Source organism: Oryctolagus cuniculus, chromosome 4 (assembly GCF_964237555.1).
Source record: "Oryctolagus cuniculus chromosome 4, mOryCun1.1, whole genome shotgun sequence".
Taxonomy (NCBI): domain Eukaryota; kingdom Metazoa; phylum Chordata; class Mammalia; order Lagomorpha; family Leporidae; genus Oryctolagus; species Oryctolagus cuniculus.
Genome location: NC_091435.1, coordinates 21,149,539 through 21,166,855, shown reverse-complemented (window position 1 = coordinate 21,166,855; position 17,317 = coordinate 21,149,539).

Sequence of the window (17,317 nt, the reverse complement as noted above, 5' to 3'; positions counted from 1 at the left end):
ATATACTAAATCGATCTTCTGTATATAAAGAGAATTGAAAATGAATCTTGATGTGAATGGAATGGGAGAGGGAGCGGGAGATGGGAGGGGTGCAAGTGGGAGGGAAGTTATAGGGGGGAGCCATTGTAATCCATAAACTGTACTTTGGAAATTTATATTCACTAAATAAAAGTTTAAAAAACTCACTTCCAAAAAACACATTTAAGGTTACTTTTACTACAACTTTTGGTAAGGATTCTTTCCTTATGCATTTACCTGTTTATCATAGGCTGCATTCAATATCAAATTTTATAAGATTATTATACTTTTCTTGATCATTTTTCTAGACATTTGGACTGTATGATACAGAAATGTGAAAAAATGTTATGTGTAAAAGGCAAGTTACAAAATTATAATACCAAACATGGAATCTGATTCTAACCTTGAAATTCATTTAATGTAAAATTATCTCCAGTTTTTTACAGGTTTTGTTTCTGAGTTGAAACTAAACACCAAAATGTGAAAAAATGAAAACTTAAAAATAAAATAAAATAACATATCTGATACACCTATTTGCTTTGAGAAAATCTCTCCACATCTCTCTCTCTCATCCCTTGATTGGTACACTATAATTTCCAAACTCTTGAAATTCTTTAGAAATTAGGTGATGCTATAAGAGAGGGTACTTAGGAATAATGGAGGAAAAATGTGATTTGAAGAACTTGAATTAATACATGGTTTTTAGCACCTAAAGTAAATAAATATTAATATTTACATCTAAGCAAGACTAAATACTTAATAAGTATCCATTGAATAATAAAGTAATTAATTGATTTATTAATTTAATTTCAGAAACACAAACATACTGGATCATATTTTAAGGTGTACACAGAGATTTTATTAATCTGTTATAGTAAGACTTGCACACATGTCCAAAATGTAGGATTATTACTTTTAGTAGAACTTTATGCATTTGTTCTGTTTGGGTTGTAAAAGCCTCTATCCATCCGTAAAGTTATCAGTGAAGACTAACAGATATATGTGACATTTGTTAGGGGTATGTTAGTGAACTCTATCTGCAAATACGTACCAGAGTAGATTCCTCTCCTTTGTACAGGAGTGAGTAGGGGAGGTTGCTTGATGTGGCTATTTGGGGTTGTTTTGTAGATATGGGGTCAGGACTTTGCTACCCCTGTTACAATTATATACATATCCCTTTACCTCCCAAGACATAAGAGATTATCTGCATTAGTGACCCTCTCCCTGGATGCATACAGTTGTGCATTTCTTTGACAATTTTCCATCTAGAGGCCATTGGGAGCACGACCTTATGATTTACACTCCAGTCTACTACCCATTAGGATGTGTGTCATCTCATTGTAAATTAGTGTAAACTTCATCGTTGAGTCCATTCTATCTCAGGTCTGGTATAATAAGGATTTCCAGCTGCCTCTTTAGGATGGGCTAGTAAAGGAATTTCCAAAACCTCCTGAATAGCAGCTTTCTTTACTACCTATAATCCAGTACATTTCATTGGATGATGTTTGTTTCCCTGTAGATGCCCCTGCAGTGGAGAGAAGCAACTTCCAGAGACTCCAAAATTGCCTGGAAGAGGGCTAAAATACCATTGCCACGTTTGATTAGAAAGTTATCATGTTCAGTAGACTTTTCTGTATGAATTCCTGTATGTACATTTAACACAAACAAAGTACATTTGGAATTTGTATAAATATTGACTCATTTTTCTCACCTTTAAGGCTCTTGGCAAAACCATGTATTTTACCATTTAGCCTAAAATGTTGGGTGGCAATGCTGGGAAAAGGAGGATACACTGTGGTAAAAAGGGGTACACCCCTTTTACATGAAACTGCCTTCATCAGTGGACCATTTGACATCTGAGTTTTCTAGAACTTCTTCTTGCACTTCAGGCCTGCTTGAGTAGACCTGGTTCATGATACTTACAGAAGAGTGAGTTCGCCTTCTAAAACCTTCAGGTGGCAGAGTAGCTGGACTGAGAACTTGACACACTTTGAAAATTACCCTGTGTGAGTCCTAAAGGAGAGCATATTTACCAATGGGTTCTCCCGTTAGCCAATGGTATCTTTTATCCCAAGAACCCTTTGTTACTAATGTGGACTTTGAATTTCATAGGATTACTCAACTCAATTTTTTTTTTAATTTCCTCCATCAAAATTGCAGTAACAGCAACTTTCCACAAGCATTTAAACCATCATGTGCCACCAAATCCTGTTGCTTGTAAAAGTAGGTCATTGATTGGAAAGTGGGCCCAAATTTTGAGTGAATACATCCAGAAACATTCCTTGATTTTCTACCATAAACAGGTTGAAAGACTTGCCTAGATTAGGGATTCCTAATGCATGGGGCCTGTGTCAGTAGACCCTTAACATTTTGAAAGGATTAACATTGTTCTCTTGTCCATTCAAGTAGGTCAGTGTCAGAGCACATTAAGGTCTTACACAAGGGTTTGGCTACCAAGTCAAATCCTGCAATCCAGATCCAATAGGAGCCTACCATTCCCAGGGTTGTCCTTAGTCATTTCTTTGTGGTGACTTATTCATCGTATAGCTTGATGTTATGTTACAGGGCCCGATTTTACCAGGTCAGAACACATCACAAGTATGTTACTTTATCCCAAGTTTGTTACTTATTTTAAGAGAGTTGAACATTGATTGTGCTCTTAAAAAATTTACAACATGGATGGCAATTTCATCTGAGTCTTCCTCATAGGGAATGAAAATGAAGATATCACTTTCGTAGTATAAAATACCCACAATCTTTTTTTAGTTAGGTTATACAAGTTTCATTTATTTTGCATGTATAGAGTTAGAACATAGTGATGCTTCCCACGCTATCCTCCCTCCCACCCATGCTCCAACACTTCTTCTTCCCTCTCTTATTCCTACTCATAGTTTTTACAAAGATCTATTTTGGTTTACTTAATACTCCTAAGGTTGACCCTACACTAAGTAAATAGTTCAATAAATAGAATGAAGAAAAAAACAATGTTCTTCAACAGAAGAGACAAGGCCAATAAGCACTCACTGAATCTCAGAATGTCATTTCACTCCAATACACTACATTTCAGGTACTCAGTCAGTTACACCAGATCAAGGAAAACATATGAGATCTATCTTTTTGGATTTGGCTTGTCTCACTAAGTGTAATGATTTCCAGTTGCAACCATTTTGTTGAAAAAGACAATTTCATTTTTTTTTACAATTGAGTAGTACTATATCTCCTATATATACCATAATTTATTTATTTTTATTTTTAAAATTCTATTTAAAGCTTCATGTATTTTATATATGCAGATTTAGGATTCCAGTCCAAACTGCTTCTGATTTCATCTTCTAGCCAATGTGCACCTTTGGAGACAGCAGGTAATGATTCAATGAGCCAGGATTCTGCCACCCATCTGGGAGCCCTGGATTGTGTTCCCAGGCAATTAGTGAGTGAATCAGCACACATGTCCTCTCTGTCTGTCTCTGCCTCCCTGCCTCGCTTCTTCTCAAAAGAGAAAAAGAAAGAAAAGTCAGATTTGGAAAGTTTGTGATAAACTCTGGCCTTTCACTTCAGATAGATGAGTTCGTACAGCTCTGCAGGGAACAACTCCTCTTACATGTTGGGATTATATATGGACAGATGCATCCTTTGATCCCAACATGCTATGCTGCCATCAGGAATCTGTCGAAATCTTATTAGCCTGGGAGTTCTTTAGGGGCCAGAGAGCTTATTACTCTGTCAGTGCCACTGTCCTAGTCTAGTGCAGTTCCTGGTAGATGCTTAGAAATATCTGGCAAAAGATTATAACAATCTTTTTAATATGTGGTGACATCCATGAAAAAAAAAACCATTTCTCTTTCAAGGTGATTTTCCTTTGATACATACTTAGGAAACGTTGTCAACATCATGATCCCTGAATATCACAGATGCGAGTAATGCCAAGTCCCCAGCCTAATATCAAGTGTATCTTCAGAGTAATGTTTCTAAATAAGGAAAGACAAAGCAACACATTTTTTCATTGTAGCTTTCCTGACTCCCTTTGCTATCTATCAAATATGGTAGTAACAAGGGAAATTGTTGAGGTTTTGGACTTAATGAGTCAAATATTTGTTCTATGTCATGGTTGAAATTACTCAGCATTTTATGATTTTTTTATTATACATTTTGGAGGGTAAGTCTCACCCTTCCCTCCAAAATTCTCGTTCAAATTAAAATCTACTTAAGCCAAAGGTAGGTTTAACCTTCTTAAACAATTGGAATGCATTAGGATGCCTATTTGATAGGTAGGCAATAGTCAATCACTCAATGTTTAGTCCTGAAGTAGCTTGACTGTAAATGTCCAAGAATAGATTAAAAATCTTTACTGTGTCCACACACACACACACACACACACAGTAAAGTCTTTGCGTGATTGAGACAGTTTTCTAGTAAGAAAAAACTGCTACAAAAATCTACCCGGTACTGTTAGAGTGAATTCAATAAGGAGTCATACCAAACAGTTTCCTGCAGGCTGAAGCTATGCATTTCCCAATAAAAAGATGTGTTTAGTGGCTCATTCGCCCCTTCCTCGGAGAATTTGCTGCTGTCACTGACCACTTAGATGTGCTCTCAGTTCTGATAGCTGGAGAATCCTCCGAGTGTCAGGATTAACATGTTTATTAACATTTTCTCACCTTCTTCATGTCTGTTAATCTAGTTCTCCCGAAGCCTTCCCCCTGTTGATATCACCTTTGGCTATTTCCACATCAGGGATTGCTGATCGCTTTGTTACCAATTTCTTTAGAAATACAGAAATGCATTATTCAACAAGAACTGCATTATACTCAGAGCAGAAGTTGTTTATTATGATCTGTGCCATTCCTAGCAGAAATATCCCCTGCTCACTTATGAGGGTATACCCTAGTTGCTTCTGTAATTACATTAGCAATTATTCAATTGCCATATAGAAACTGTCATTTCAAATGAACACATTAGTTCATTATGTCATCATCCTCAAGCAAGTCCAAATCAGTACTTTAAACAATATTTTATTTATCAAATGTACTATATCAATGAACAATAAATCAAAAATTATACAATTGATTAATCAAAATTATTGCCTTAAGTATTTTAAAACTGGACATAAATTCTATGGTCACTGAGCAAATAATATGTCTGTTAGCTAATTTTGTATTGACATCTGTTGGTGTCAAAAATTAGAAATTTTATTTTGTGGAATTTTGCTTTCATCTGATAATATATTTCTGTGCTGTGAATGTCTGGATTTTTCTTTTTTTCAAGTTTTATCATTTTTATTCTTTAATATTGATTTTTTCTTTCAGGTATTACAGTGGAATAAATGTATTTAATTCACTTTCAGTCAACACAAGTTAAATAACTCTTATTATGTGCTAGTATTTGTTTCAAGAATTAAGAAAAAAGTTTTGAATAAGATACAGTATCTCTCCACCTGGAGCTGAAAATTTAGTAGGAAAATATCAGAAAATAAGATGAGATATCCAGGTAGGAAAGAGTAATAGTGGAGGAATAAACATTGGAAGACTGAGATCAGCATGAATTCTCATGTCACGGTGATATCAGAATCAATGTCTTTGATGAAGAGTAGATTTTAAAGATTGTATTACTTTTCTAGTATGCCATTCATGTCCATCCAAGATGTCAGTTACTGAATTCTTACACTTTCCTTGTGAAGTCATTACTAAAAATTTATATTTCAGCCCTGGATTTTTGTTGTTGTTTAATGTGTATCTAAGTGTTTCCAAAACAACTGATGTGAAGGGGAACCATTTGGGCTAATTTTTCCTCCGACTCTTTTATGCCTGAGTTTTGGATAAACAGAATCAAATGTGAATATTATGGAAAAAAATCAACAGTGAATGCATGTGATGAGAAAATAAGCACAAGACTTGGTAAAAATTAATCCATTTACATTCTTAACAAATTGCGAAATTCAGGTAGTAAGAGCTCATCTTTGAATTTTGTGCAATTTGGCCAAACATGTCCACTTGGCATTCCTGCAAGTCAATTGGTACAGTGCAGTGGTTGAGCACATATTGCAGAATCAGTCTCTGACTGTCTCAAACAGCTTCCATCCTGGACCCATACATATTCTGCCTGATCACACAGCCCACAATTCTATATAACTTCAGTAACTTTGCATTTTGCAAGTTGCACATAGAAATACAGTTCAACAGTTGAAGATATCATTATGTATTTTTATATCGCAGAGCCAATTAATGCATATTTTAATGTGCTCCAGTGTATTTCTAATTTGTTTTTATTTCTTTATTTCAAAGTCATATGAAAATAATCCAATCATGCAGTTTTTAAATTTTTAATTACTTGTTGCTCAGATGGTAAAGATTTTAAAAACAATTTTGACATGTTGTGGCCTATATTTTCAAATGATCTCTCAAAAATGTCAAGAATTTTGATGGCACTCCTAAAAGTAACATTGAAAAACACTACATTTGATGCTTCTATTTTGATTTAAAATTAATGATACACATTAAAGCCCATACATTCTCTTTTAGCTATTTTATAATTGCATTCAGCTTGGGGTCTTCTCCATTAATAATTCTTTTGTACTTAAACTTCTTTATTAACTTTCAAAATACATTTTCACATATAATTTGAAAAACAATGACTTTGAACCTGATATTTTTATTTAGTTCATTGTCAGTCACTGGCATTTCTTTGTCTTTCAGAATATTTAATAATCATTAATTTCATATTTACTATTCATGAGTGTAAACTAGCTTTCAAATTCTAAGAGTTCTTATTCATAATATTCTCATCAAAATTATATGACTAATTTTAAACATTCTTTTTTTTTCCTTTTTTTTTTTAATTGACAGATAGGCAGTGAGAGAGAGAGACAGAGAGAAAGGTCTTCCTTCCATTGGTTCATTCCCCAAATGGCTGCCACAGCCAGTGCTGCACCAGTCCGAAGCCAGGAGCCAGGTGCTTCCTCCTGGTCTCCCATGCGAGTGCGGGGGCCCAAGCACTCGGGCCATCCTCCACTGCCCTACCACAGATCAGGGAAAACCTATGATATTTTTCTTTTGGGGACTAACTTATTTCACTGATTATAATGGTTTCCAATTGCATTTATTTAATTGCAAAAGACATGATTTCATTCACTTTTAAGGCATAATAGTATTCCATACTAATTTATTTATCCAGTCATCCACTGATGGTTATCTAGGTTAATTCAATATCTTAGCTAATGTAAATTGAGCTGTATAAACACGGGGGTACAGAAAACTTTTTTCATATGCTGATTTCATCTCCTTTGGGTAAATTCCCAGGAGTGTGATTTCTGGGTCATATGATATATCTATTTTCAGATTTCTGAGGTATTTTCATACTGTCTTCTACAATGGCTGTACTAGTTTATATTCCCATCAACAATGCATTAGGGTACCTTTTTCTCCACATCCTCGCCAGCATTTGTAGTTTGTTAATTTCTGTATGAGATCCATTCTAACTGGGGTGAGGTGAAACCTAATTGTGGTTTTGATTTGCATGTCCCTGATGGTCAGTGATCCTGAACATTCTTTCCAGTGTATCTTGTCCATTTGATTTTCCTCTTTTGAAAAATGCCTGGACACGGTCTTTGCCCATTAATGTGGTTGTTTGTTTGTTTATTGTTGAGTTGCTTGGGCTATTTTAGATTCTGGATATTAATCCTTTAACAGTTATACAGTTTTCAAATCTTTTCTCCAATTCTGTCATTTGCCTCTTGCTTTTCTGTGTGTTTTCTTTGCAGTACAGAAGCTATTCTGGCATTGACTGCCTGTGCTTTTGGTATCTTTTAGTCATAAATTACACTGCAACTAGACTTGGAGGATAACAAAGACATCATGAAACACAAAGAACTGCAGAGTTGCCACCAATATGATAGATTTGTTCTGAGCAGGTGGGGAGAGTGCGATGCTCCTCTGCACTATGGGAGTTTCCCAGTTAGCAATAGTAGGTCATCTTGCTGATCTTGTGTTGTCATTCTAGACCCAAAGCATTCCATGCCTTCTACAATATCCATGCCCTTTTTCACTTTGCCAGATATCACATGCTTGTTATCTGTTCATTCAGTCTTGAACACAAAGATGAAAAATGGGGAAATATTTATTTGGGCTCAGCATCTGCAATGGACAAGATGCCAATACTTGTATACTTTGGAATGAGGCTTTCACCATCAACTTCTCCCCTGGATGGACTTGCTGCCTGTGCCATGATGGCATGTGAAATCATTACTCAGGCACATACACCCTGGAAATCTGTGAAAGCAGTAGTTCTTATAATCCACAGCTTTCAGAGAATGAAAGTTTTCTATTTTCTTTGGAATTGTGTAAGCAAACAACTCAAAGGAGGTGTGAATAAGGGGTTGTCATTAATGACAATGTTGAAGATTATGATTGAGCTGATTAAGGCTGTCAGCAGGCAGATCAGGGTGATGGTGCCATCTGCAAAGCCTTGAAGTGGGTTTTGATAAACAATCTGTCAGTCTTGATTAGCTATTAGATTTGCCTCACAGTTATGTCTTCAAAATAAGCATAACTTAGAGCATTTTTTTTGCTTGGTTTCAAAATTGCTTGACAACAGGGACGTATACTTAGCATACTTATGGTTTAATGCCAGGGCAGAAAAGCATGCCTGTACCTAACTAGCATGGTTTAACACAGGAAAGAAAATATTTACATTCATGTTCATTGACCCTTTTGAACATGTGTTAAGCCAAACTGGAAGATAAACCAGATATTATCGGGTCATAGTCAACATAGATCAACATCACTGTTTGATGTGTTGAGGTCACTGTGCTAAGAAGAATGCTGTTCCTGCAAGGATGAGGCCATTTTAACCCTCTAGAACTTATGAATAAGTTGGATAGCATGGAAATGTGGAATTTAATATTATGGACAGACTTAAAATGGCTAATTATTAAAGATGTTATTAAAACATCCTACATTATCTAAGTGGGAACAACATGATCACTAGAGTCTAAAATCGAAGACAGGTGGAGGAATCCCTCCATGACAGCATGACAAGCTTCATGACCCACTCTTAATTAAAATTCATAAAATTGTTTTTGAGAAGTAGTAATGCTTTGACAATTTCTAGAAGTGATCCTCAGGACATTTAGCAAATAAATAAATATTCAATAAGGTCTATAAATATTCAATATGAAAATTGAGAGTCTATAATATTTTTCATTATAAACAGTTTTATTTAGTAAATATAATTTTCCAAAGTACAGTTTATGGATTACAATGGCTTTTCTACCCCCCATAACTTCCCTCCCACACGCACCCCTCCCATCTCCCACTCCCTCTCCCATTCCATTCACATCAAGAGTCTATAGTATTTTAACAAAGGCCACTTTCTCTATTGCCCCTCCCAGCTCAGTGATATGGAAACTCTAATCCAGATGAGCACAGAAATTCCTCTTGCAGGTGGACAGCTTTGTTCTAGAACAAAAGGTGACATCATCATTTTGTTGTTGCTGCCAATTGACTCCTGTTTCTGGGATTGTTTCAGATGACAGCTTCTTTTCTTCAGTCCAATCTTTCCTTATGGAACAGACACTCTTCCTCAGCACTAATGAAAATACCGAGCACCCAATTGCCTCTCCCCAGGACATATAGTGAAGTTTCACAATGAAAGCCATACCATGAAGACTTCAAGCTACTGAATCAAATTCACTCAAGATTCAGCTAAAAAGTGGAGGTATTACTCTGAAATAATCATGCTACTGTCCCCAGCCTCAGGCCTAATGCAGAGATTTTGCTAGGGGAAGAAACAAACCATAAATTCGATAGCTCTAATTTTTTCCCAAGGAAACTGATTTCGCTTGCAACAGACAATGGGGAAAACCTAGCCTATAAACACTCATAATAGCAATAAAAGGGAAGTTATAAGGTAGCTGGGAAGAGAGATTCAAAGCACAGGGTAACCTTTTAGCCACTTCATTTGCAAGAAATAAAATCTTCAAAAGAACCAACTTAAAGAGCCATGCTGGGACCAAAGGAAATATCCAACACAGACTTCAAGACTTCTTTCAAAGCAGCATGATATGATTGGATTAGCCTATAAAACAATTTATGCCCCAAAGAAATTGTTGGAAATGATAAAGCTATCAGTTCTCCATTATGGGATAAAATTTGATATAGTCAAGAAGGAATAAAGAATTCCATGCTACTGTTGCCTCTTGCGATTGTGGACAAATCAAAGCTGCACCTCACTGAAGATCCATCAGAGATTTAACAGTGTGGTGTGTAAGATAATAACCCAGCCCTGAATGGAAGGAGGCTATTATCCAAATTGCTATAATACATTATCTCCAATACATTATAACAACAGAACTATTATGCATACAAATAAGTAAGTGTAACTCATAAACTAAAAAAAAAAAAAAAAGGCAAAATAAACTGGAAAAGACTTCAGTGTACTCATTAGAAACATATTCACATAACTAGAGGAAATCATTATTTAAAAAGTAGAGGGAAATACAATGACAATACTCTACCCACTAGAAAATATCCATAAAAAGATGAAACATTGCATGAAAGAATAAAATGGTAATTCTGGAGCTCCTCAGCACAATGAATGAGATGAAAACTATGCTAGATATGCTCAACAGAAGATATAAATTGACAGAATAAAGAAGTAGCAAATTTGAAGATAGACTAATATAAATTGTCCAAGCTAAAGAATAAGGAAAAATGAATAGAGCCTCAGGAAATGTAAGAAACCATTAATTCAGAGCGAAATAAATGTAATAGAATTATTAAAAGCAAGGGAGAGAAAAATAGAGGTAAAAATATTCAACAGAATTAATGGCTGAAAAATTCCCAAACTTATTACAAAGCAGTAACCTATAGATCCAGTAAGTTCAGTGAACTCCAGACAGAATAAATAAGACCTATGAACAGACACATCATAATAAAAATGCTGCTAAGTCAAAGACAGGGAGAAAATCTTGAAAGCAAAAAAAGAGAAAAAATGACTCCTCACTCACAGGGAGACCTCAATAAAATTAATAACTGACTTCTCAGAAGAAACAATGTAGGCCAGAGAAAATAGGACATCATGTTCAAAGTTTAAAAAAACAACTAAAAATTTTTAACTGAGTATCAAATATCAAGCAAATCCCCTGCACCCGCATGGGAGACCAGGAAGAGATACCTGGCTCCTTGCTTCGGATTGGTGCAGCACCGGCCGTAGTCTCTCTCTCTCACTGTCTAGAACTCTGCCTGTCAAATTTTTAAAAAAAAAATTTAAAAAATAAAGCAGCTTTACATTACTCAAATAATAAAATATAGAGTTATCCTATATTCTAGTAAATTCAGCCCTATGTACATATCCAAAATAATTGAAAACACATATTCAAATGATTACTTAAATGTAAATGTCCATAGCAGCATTACTCTCAATAAACAAAAAGTGAAAATAACTCACATGTCCATCAACATAAGGAATTAACTAATAAATCATGGGTATATTCATACAACAGAAATGCATTTGGCTATTAAAATCCTATCACATGTTATAACATCTAAGAAACTGGAAAAGATTTTGAACAGTGAAAGCAGCTAGTCACAAAAGATGACATATTATAGAGCTGGCTTGGTAGCTGTAGGGGTTGGACCACTGATTATAAGGCTGGCATCCCATAGCAAAGTGCTTGTTTGACCCCCTGCTGTGCTGTTTCTGAAACAGCCCTCTGCTAATGTTCCTGGGAAAGCAGCAGAGAATGGTTCCGCATTTGGGACCTTTCTACCTATGTGGGAGACCTAAATGAAGTGCTAGACTCCTAGCCTGTCTCAGCTCCCATCATTGTTGTGATTTGGAGAGTTCACCAGTGCAGGAAAGATCTCTCCCTCTCCCTCCGTCCCGCATTCTATTCCCCTTTTCTTCATTGCTCTGCCTTTTGAAAAAAAAAAAAAAAAAGATAATTTATTGTATGAAGACATTCATCGTAATTGTGCTGAATAGGAAATACAGAAAGACAGAAAGTAGATCAGTCTTTGCTTAGAGCTGAGGATGACAGGAGAATGGTAGACAATAGAAAATGTGTTTTCTTTTTGAAGTGATGAAGATGCTCTAAATTTGACTGTGGTTCACATACATGTGAATAATCCAAATTGTTAAGTCTAATGCTTTCCACAAGTGAAATGCATAGCATGTAGTTTTTATCTTAACAAAATTAAAAAAAAATAAGTTGATGATGGATTCAGAAGAGACAGAGAGATGATAGAAATAATGTCTTAGAAAGACAGCATAAGGAAGACTTCATCTGCTTTTTCTGGATTTGCAGATGGAGAAAGGAGTCCTTGATTTAGAGACTGTGGGGAGCCACCAATATATGCAAAAGTCGAAGAAACAGTTTCTCCAGTTGGGACCCATGAATGACATGCAGCACTCTCACCCCCTGGTGAGAACTATGTTGAACCTCTGACCTGCAGAATTGTAAAGTAAATATGTATTATTTTGACTCAACAAAAATGTGGCCATTTGTTTTAGCAGCCATAGAAAATTAACTTTAGTAATCATTTAAATATACTAGCTTAAATAAATTGTTATATTAGTGAGCTTTTTGAAAAGAACTTCTTAGCATGAAAAAGGTTTATTTTGGCTTGGAGTTTGTAGGTTCATAGATCAGAATCCAGTGCCCCCCCCCCCCATTAGTCTAGCATCTAGTAAAGGCTGACGATAGCAAAACAGGTGCAGAGCAATGATCTCTTGGTGAGCCAGGAAATAGGGAAAGAAGCTTAGTGGAAATAAACTTAAATAACCAATGAGGACCTCCCACTGACCCACCTCTTAGCCTTCATAATTAAATCAACTTTCTCACATTCCAGATGACAGATCTCTCAAATCTTGTTCCAATCAGTAGCAACTATCAAGTAAATTATTTCCAGCCAAAATATTGCACATTATGCTATCAAATCTTATTTTAATTTTTTTCTGCCATTCACCAAGAGTGGTCCAACAGTACGCAATTTTATTTGCCATATGAAAATCTTTAGGAACTGGCATTTGGTCTAGTAGTTAAGTTTCTGGCTTCTATGTCTACATCACGTGGCAAAGTGCCTAGATTCCAGTTCTAGCTCAAACTCCTGATTTCGCTTGCCTGCTAATGTACACCCCGGAAGGCAGCAGATGATGTCTCAAATAAATGGGTTCCTCCCAATCACATGGGAGACTTGTGTTGAGTACCTGGATCTCCAATTCTGCATGAGACAGTCCTTGCTTCTGTAGGCATTTTGTGAATGCACTAGCAATGAATGCACTAGTAAATAGAATACCCTTCTATCTGTCTGTGTTTGTCTACCTGCGACTCAAATTAAAAAAAGAAGAAATTAGTCCGGCACCACAGCTCACTAGGCTAATCCTCTGCCTGCGGCGCCGGCACACCAAGTTCTAGTCCCAGGTTGCTCCCCTTCCTGTCCAGCTCTCTGCTGTGGCCCGGGAGTGCAGTGGAGGATGGCCCAGGTCCTTGGGCCCTGCACCCACATGGGAGACCAGGAGGAAGCACCTGGCTCCTGGCTTCAGATCAGCGCAGCGCGCCGGCCTCAACACATCGGCTGTAGCGGCCACTTGGGGAGTGAACCAACGGAGGGAAGACCTTTCTCTCTCTTTCTCTCTCTCTCAGGGTCTAACTCTGCCTGTCAAAAAAAAAATAATAAATAAAGAAAGAAATTATGGCTCGGCGTTGTGGCATAGCGGGTAAAGACGCCGCCTGCAGTGCCAGCATCCCACATGGGCATTGGTTCCAGTCCAGGAAGCTCCACTTCTGATCCAGCTCTCTGCTATGGCCTGGAAAAGCAGTAGAAGATGGCCAAGTCCTTGGGCCCCTGCACTCGCATGGCAGACCCGGAGGAAGCTCCTGGCTCCTGGCTCCGGATTGTCACATCTCCAGCCATTGCAGCTTGCTGGAGAGTGAGCCAATGGATGGAAGATCTCTCTCTCTCTCTCTTCCTCTTCTCTCTTTGTGTAACTCTGATTTTAAAGTAAATAAATAAATCTTTTAAAAAAAAGAAATTAGATAAATCTATTGTGTGCCGTAGTGATTATATTTAACACCAATCAATTATACTTAAAGTTTGATTAGTAGATTTTAAATGAACTCACCACAAAAATATAAGGATGTGATGTAATGGATATATTGACTAGTTTGATTTATTCATTTCATTGTGTATACATTTTTCAAAACATCATATCTATATATCTCTATAGCTATGAAATTTTTGTAAACAAAAAGTAAAAAAAAAAAAAGTAAGAAAAATGAGATACTTTCTCACATTAAAAACCAGATAGATCTAATGAAAAATATTTGGAGTGGACTTTGCAGTAAAGTTTTTTGTAAGATCTATAAAAGTAACACGGTCTCCAAATATATATCATATATATGCTAATTATTCCCCAGACCTATGTTTGTGAGAGTTCAGTTACAAAATTAGCTGCTACAAAGAAAATTTTTCTAGACATGATGGGACAGCATGTTGTGGGCTTTTGGTTTTCCATTTCAAGTATCTAATTGGTTAACTCCACCGATCTAAGAAACAAACTTACTTATAAAAAAGAATAGCTATCATATGATGCTGGTTGACACATAATAGAATCTTAGGAAAAATGGCATTTTTTAAACTTTTATTTAATGACTATATATTTCCAAAGTACAGCTTATGGATTACAATGGCTTCCCCCCAATAACGTCCCTCCCACCCGCAACCCTCCCTTTCCCACTACCTCTCCCCTTCCATTCACATCAAGATTCATTTTCGTTTCTCTTTATATACAGAAGATCAGTTTAGCATACATTAAGTAAAGAATTCAACAGTTTACTCCCACACAGAAACATAAAGTGAAAAATACTGTTTGAGTACTAGTTATAGCATTAAATCTCAATGTACAGCACACTAAGGACAGAGATCCTACATGAGGAGTAAGTGCACAGTGACTCCTGTTGTTGACTTAACAAATTGACACTCTTATTTATGGCATCAGTAATCACCCTAGGCTCTTTTCATGAGCTGCCAAGGCTATGGAAGCCCCCTGAGTTCACTGACTCTGATCATATTTAGACAAGGCCATCGTCAAAGTGGAAGTTCTCTCCTCCCTTCAGAGAAAGGTACCTTCTTCTTTGATGACCCGTTCTTTCCACTGGGATCTGAAAAATGGCATTTTTAAAAATTGCTTATTTAAGTAAAATCTCAGAAAGTTTTGTAGTTTGGAATGTAGTAAGTAGTAACCAAGGTTGCACAAACAAATATTAGAAGTAAAGATTTTATAGACTTCATTAAGAGGCAACATATGTTTAATAATAATCCTTAACCTTAAAGCTGTAAAGGGGAAAATAGGAAGACAAGAAATAAAATCTAGAGATTAGCGTGACAATATATGTTTAACGTAAATGAGTTTTGTTCTATGTGCCTTGGATCAGCAACTCTCTGCAGTTATCAACTTGATAAAAAAAAAGAGAGACAGAGAGAAAGGTCTTCCTTTTTCCGTTGGTTCACCCCTCAACAGCCGCTGGGGCCAGCGCACTGCGCCAATCCAAAGTCAGGAGCCAAGTGCTTCCTCCTGGTCTCCCATGTGGGTGCAGGAACCCAAGCACCTGGGCCATCCTCCACTGCCTTCCCGGGCCACAGCAGAGAGCTGGACTGGAAGAGGAGCAACTGGGACAGAATCCGGCGCCCCAACCGGGACTAGAACCCGGGGTGCCGGTGCCGCAAGGCGGAGGATTAGCCTTGTGAGCCACAGTGCCGGCCAGATCTATAACTCTTTGGCAAAGAAAAACTTAAATCTATCATTAGAAGAGGAAAACACTGGCCGGCGCTGTGGTCACTAGGCTAATCCTCCACCTTGCGGCGCCGGCACACCGGGTTCTAGTCCTGGTCGGGGCGCCAGATTCTGTCCTGGTTGCCCCTCTTCCAGGCCAGCTCTCTGCTGTGGCCAGGGAGTGCAGTGGAGGATGGCCCAAGTGCTTGGGCCCTGCACCCCATGGGAGACCAGGATAAGTACCTGGCTCCTGCCTTCGGATCAGTGCGGTGCGCCGGCTGCAGCGCACCGGCCGCGGCGGCCATTGGAGGGTGAACCAACGGCAAAGGAAGACCTTTCTCTTTCTCTCTCTCATTGTCCACTCTGCCTGTCAAAAAAAAAAAAAGGAAAACACTGAAACAGATTCAAAAGCTATTATAAGGTAGCTGTTGGATACTGATTTGGAGATGTGAGAAAGAACTCACATTTGAACTGAACTCTACCTTCCTTCTTTACAGCGTTACCAAGACTTTGCAGGTGACTGCTGAATCATTCATCAGAGATGACATTAGCAATTTTAGTCAAACTTCCCTGCCACGACAATTTATCACTGCTACAGTCAACACATTCATTATAAATTTTTAGTTCTCTACTTGAAATTTCTGGTGCAAAAATTTTCTTCAATTATTATCATATAACTTACATAGATATAAATGATATAGATTAAATATAGATAGACACAGATGTAGATATAGATATAGATGATATAGATATAGAGAAATCGATATAGATATTTTTGCTATCCCTTTCTAACACGAGAGTCAAAAATAGCTTTAGATGACTCAAAATGTTTGCCCCTATTACATTACCATCAGAGAAGGATATTGATGTGAGCTGTCCTTTGGAAACAAATGAATAGCCAGGACATTTACTTTAATATCCATGTTGTCTCTTTGCATGGATTTTATTTTTTATTCAGTAAACTCTATAGAAAAGATAGGAGGCTTAAAGTACCTTGTCCTCTTAGCAATTATTTGGTGCATTTCTGCTTAAGAACAAGCAGGGGCCAGCACCAGCCCTGTGGCTTAGCAGGTAAAGCCACCACCTGCAGTGCTGGCATTCCAAATGGGCATAGGTTCCAGTCCTGGCTGCTCTACTTCAGATCCAGCTCTCTTCTATGGCCTGGGAAAGCAGTAGAAGATGGCCCGTCTTTGGTCCCCTGCAGCCGCGTGGGAGACCTGGAAGAACCTGCTGGCTCCTGGCTTCAGATCAGCACTTCTCCGGCCCCTGCAGCCATCTGGGGAGTGAACCAGCAGATGGAAGACCCCTCTCTCTCTCTCTCTCTCTCTCTCTGCCTCTCCTGTCTTGGTGTAAATTTGACTTTCAAATAAATAAATAAACCTTAAAAAAGAAAGAACAAACATACTTGTTTTCCAAGCATTCCAAAATCATGAACTGACAAGCACAGAGGCTATTGGAATACTCCCCAAATGTTCACAATCACTGGGGCTGGGTCAGGCTGAAGCCAGGATCCAGAAACTCCATCCAGACC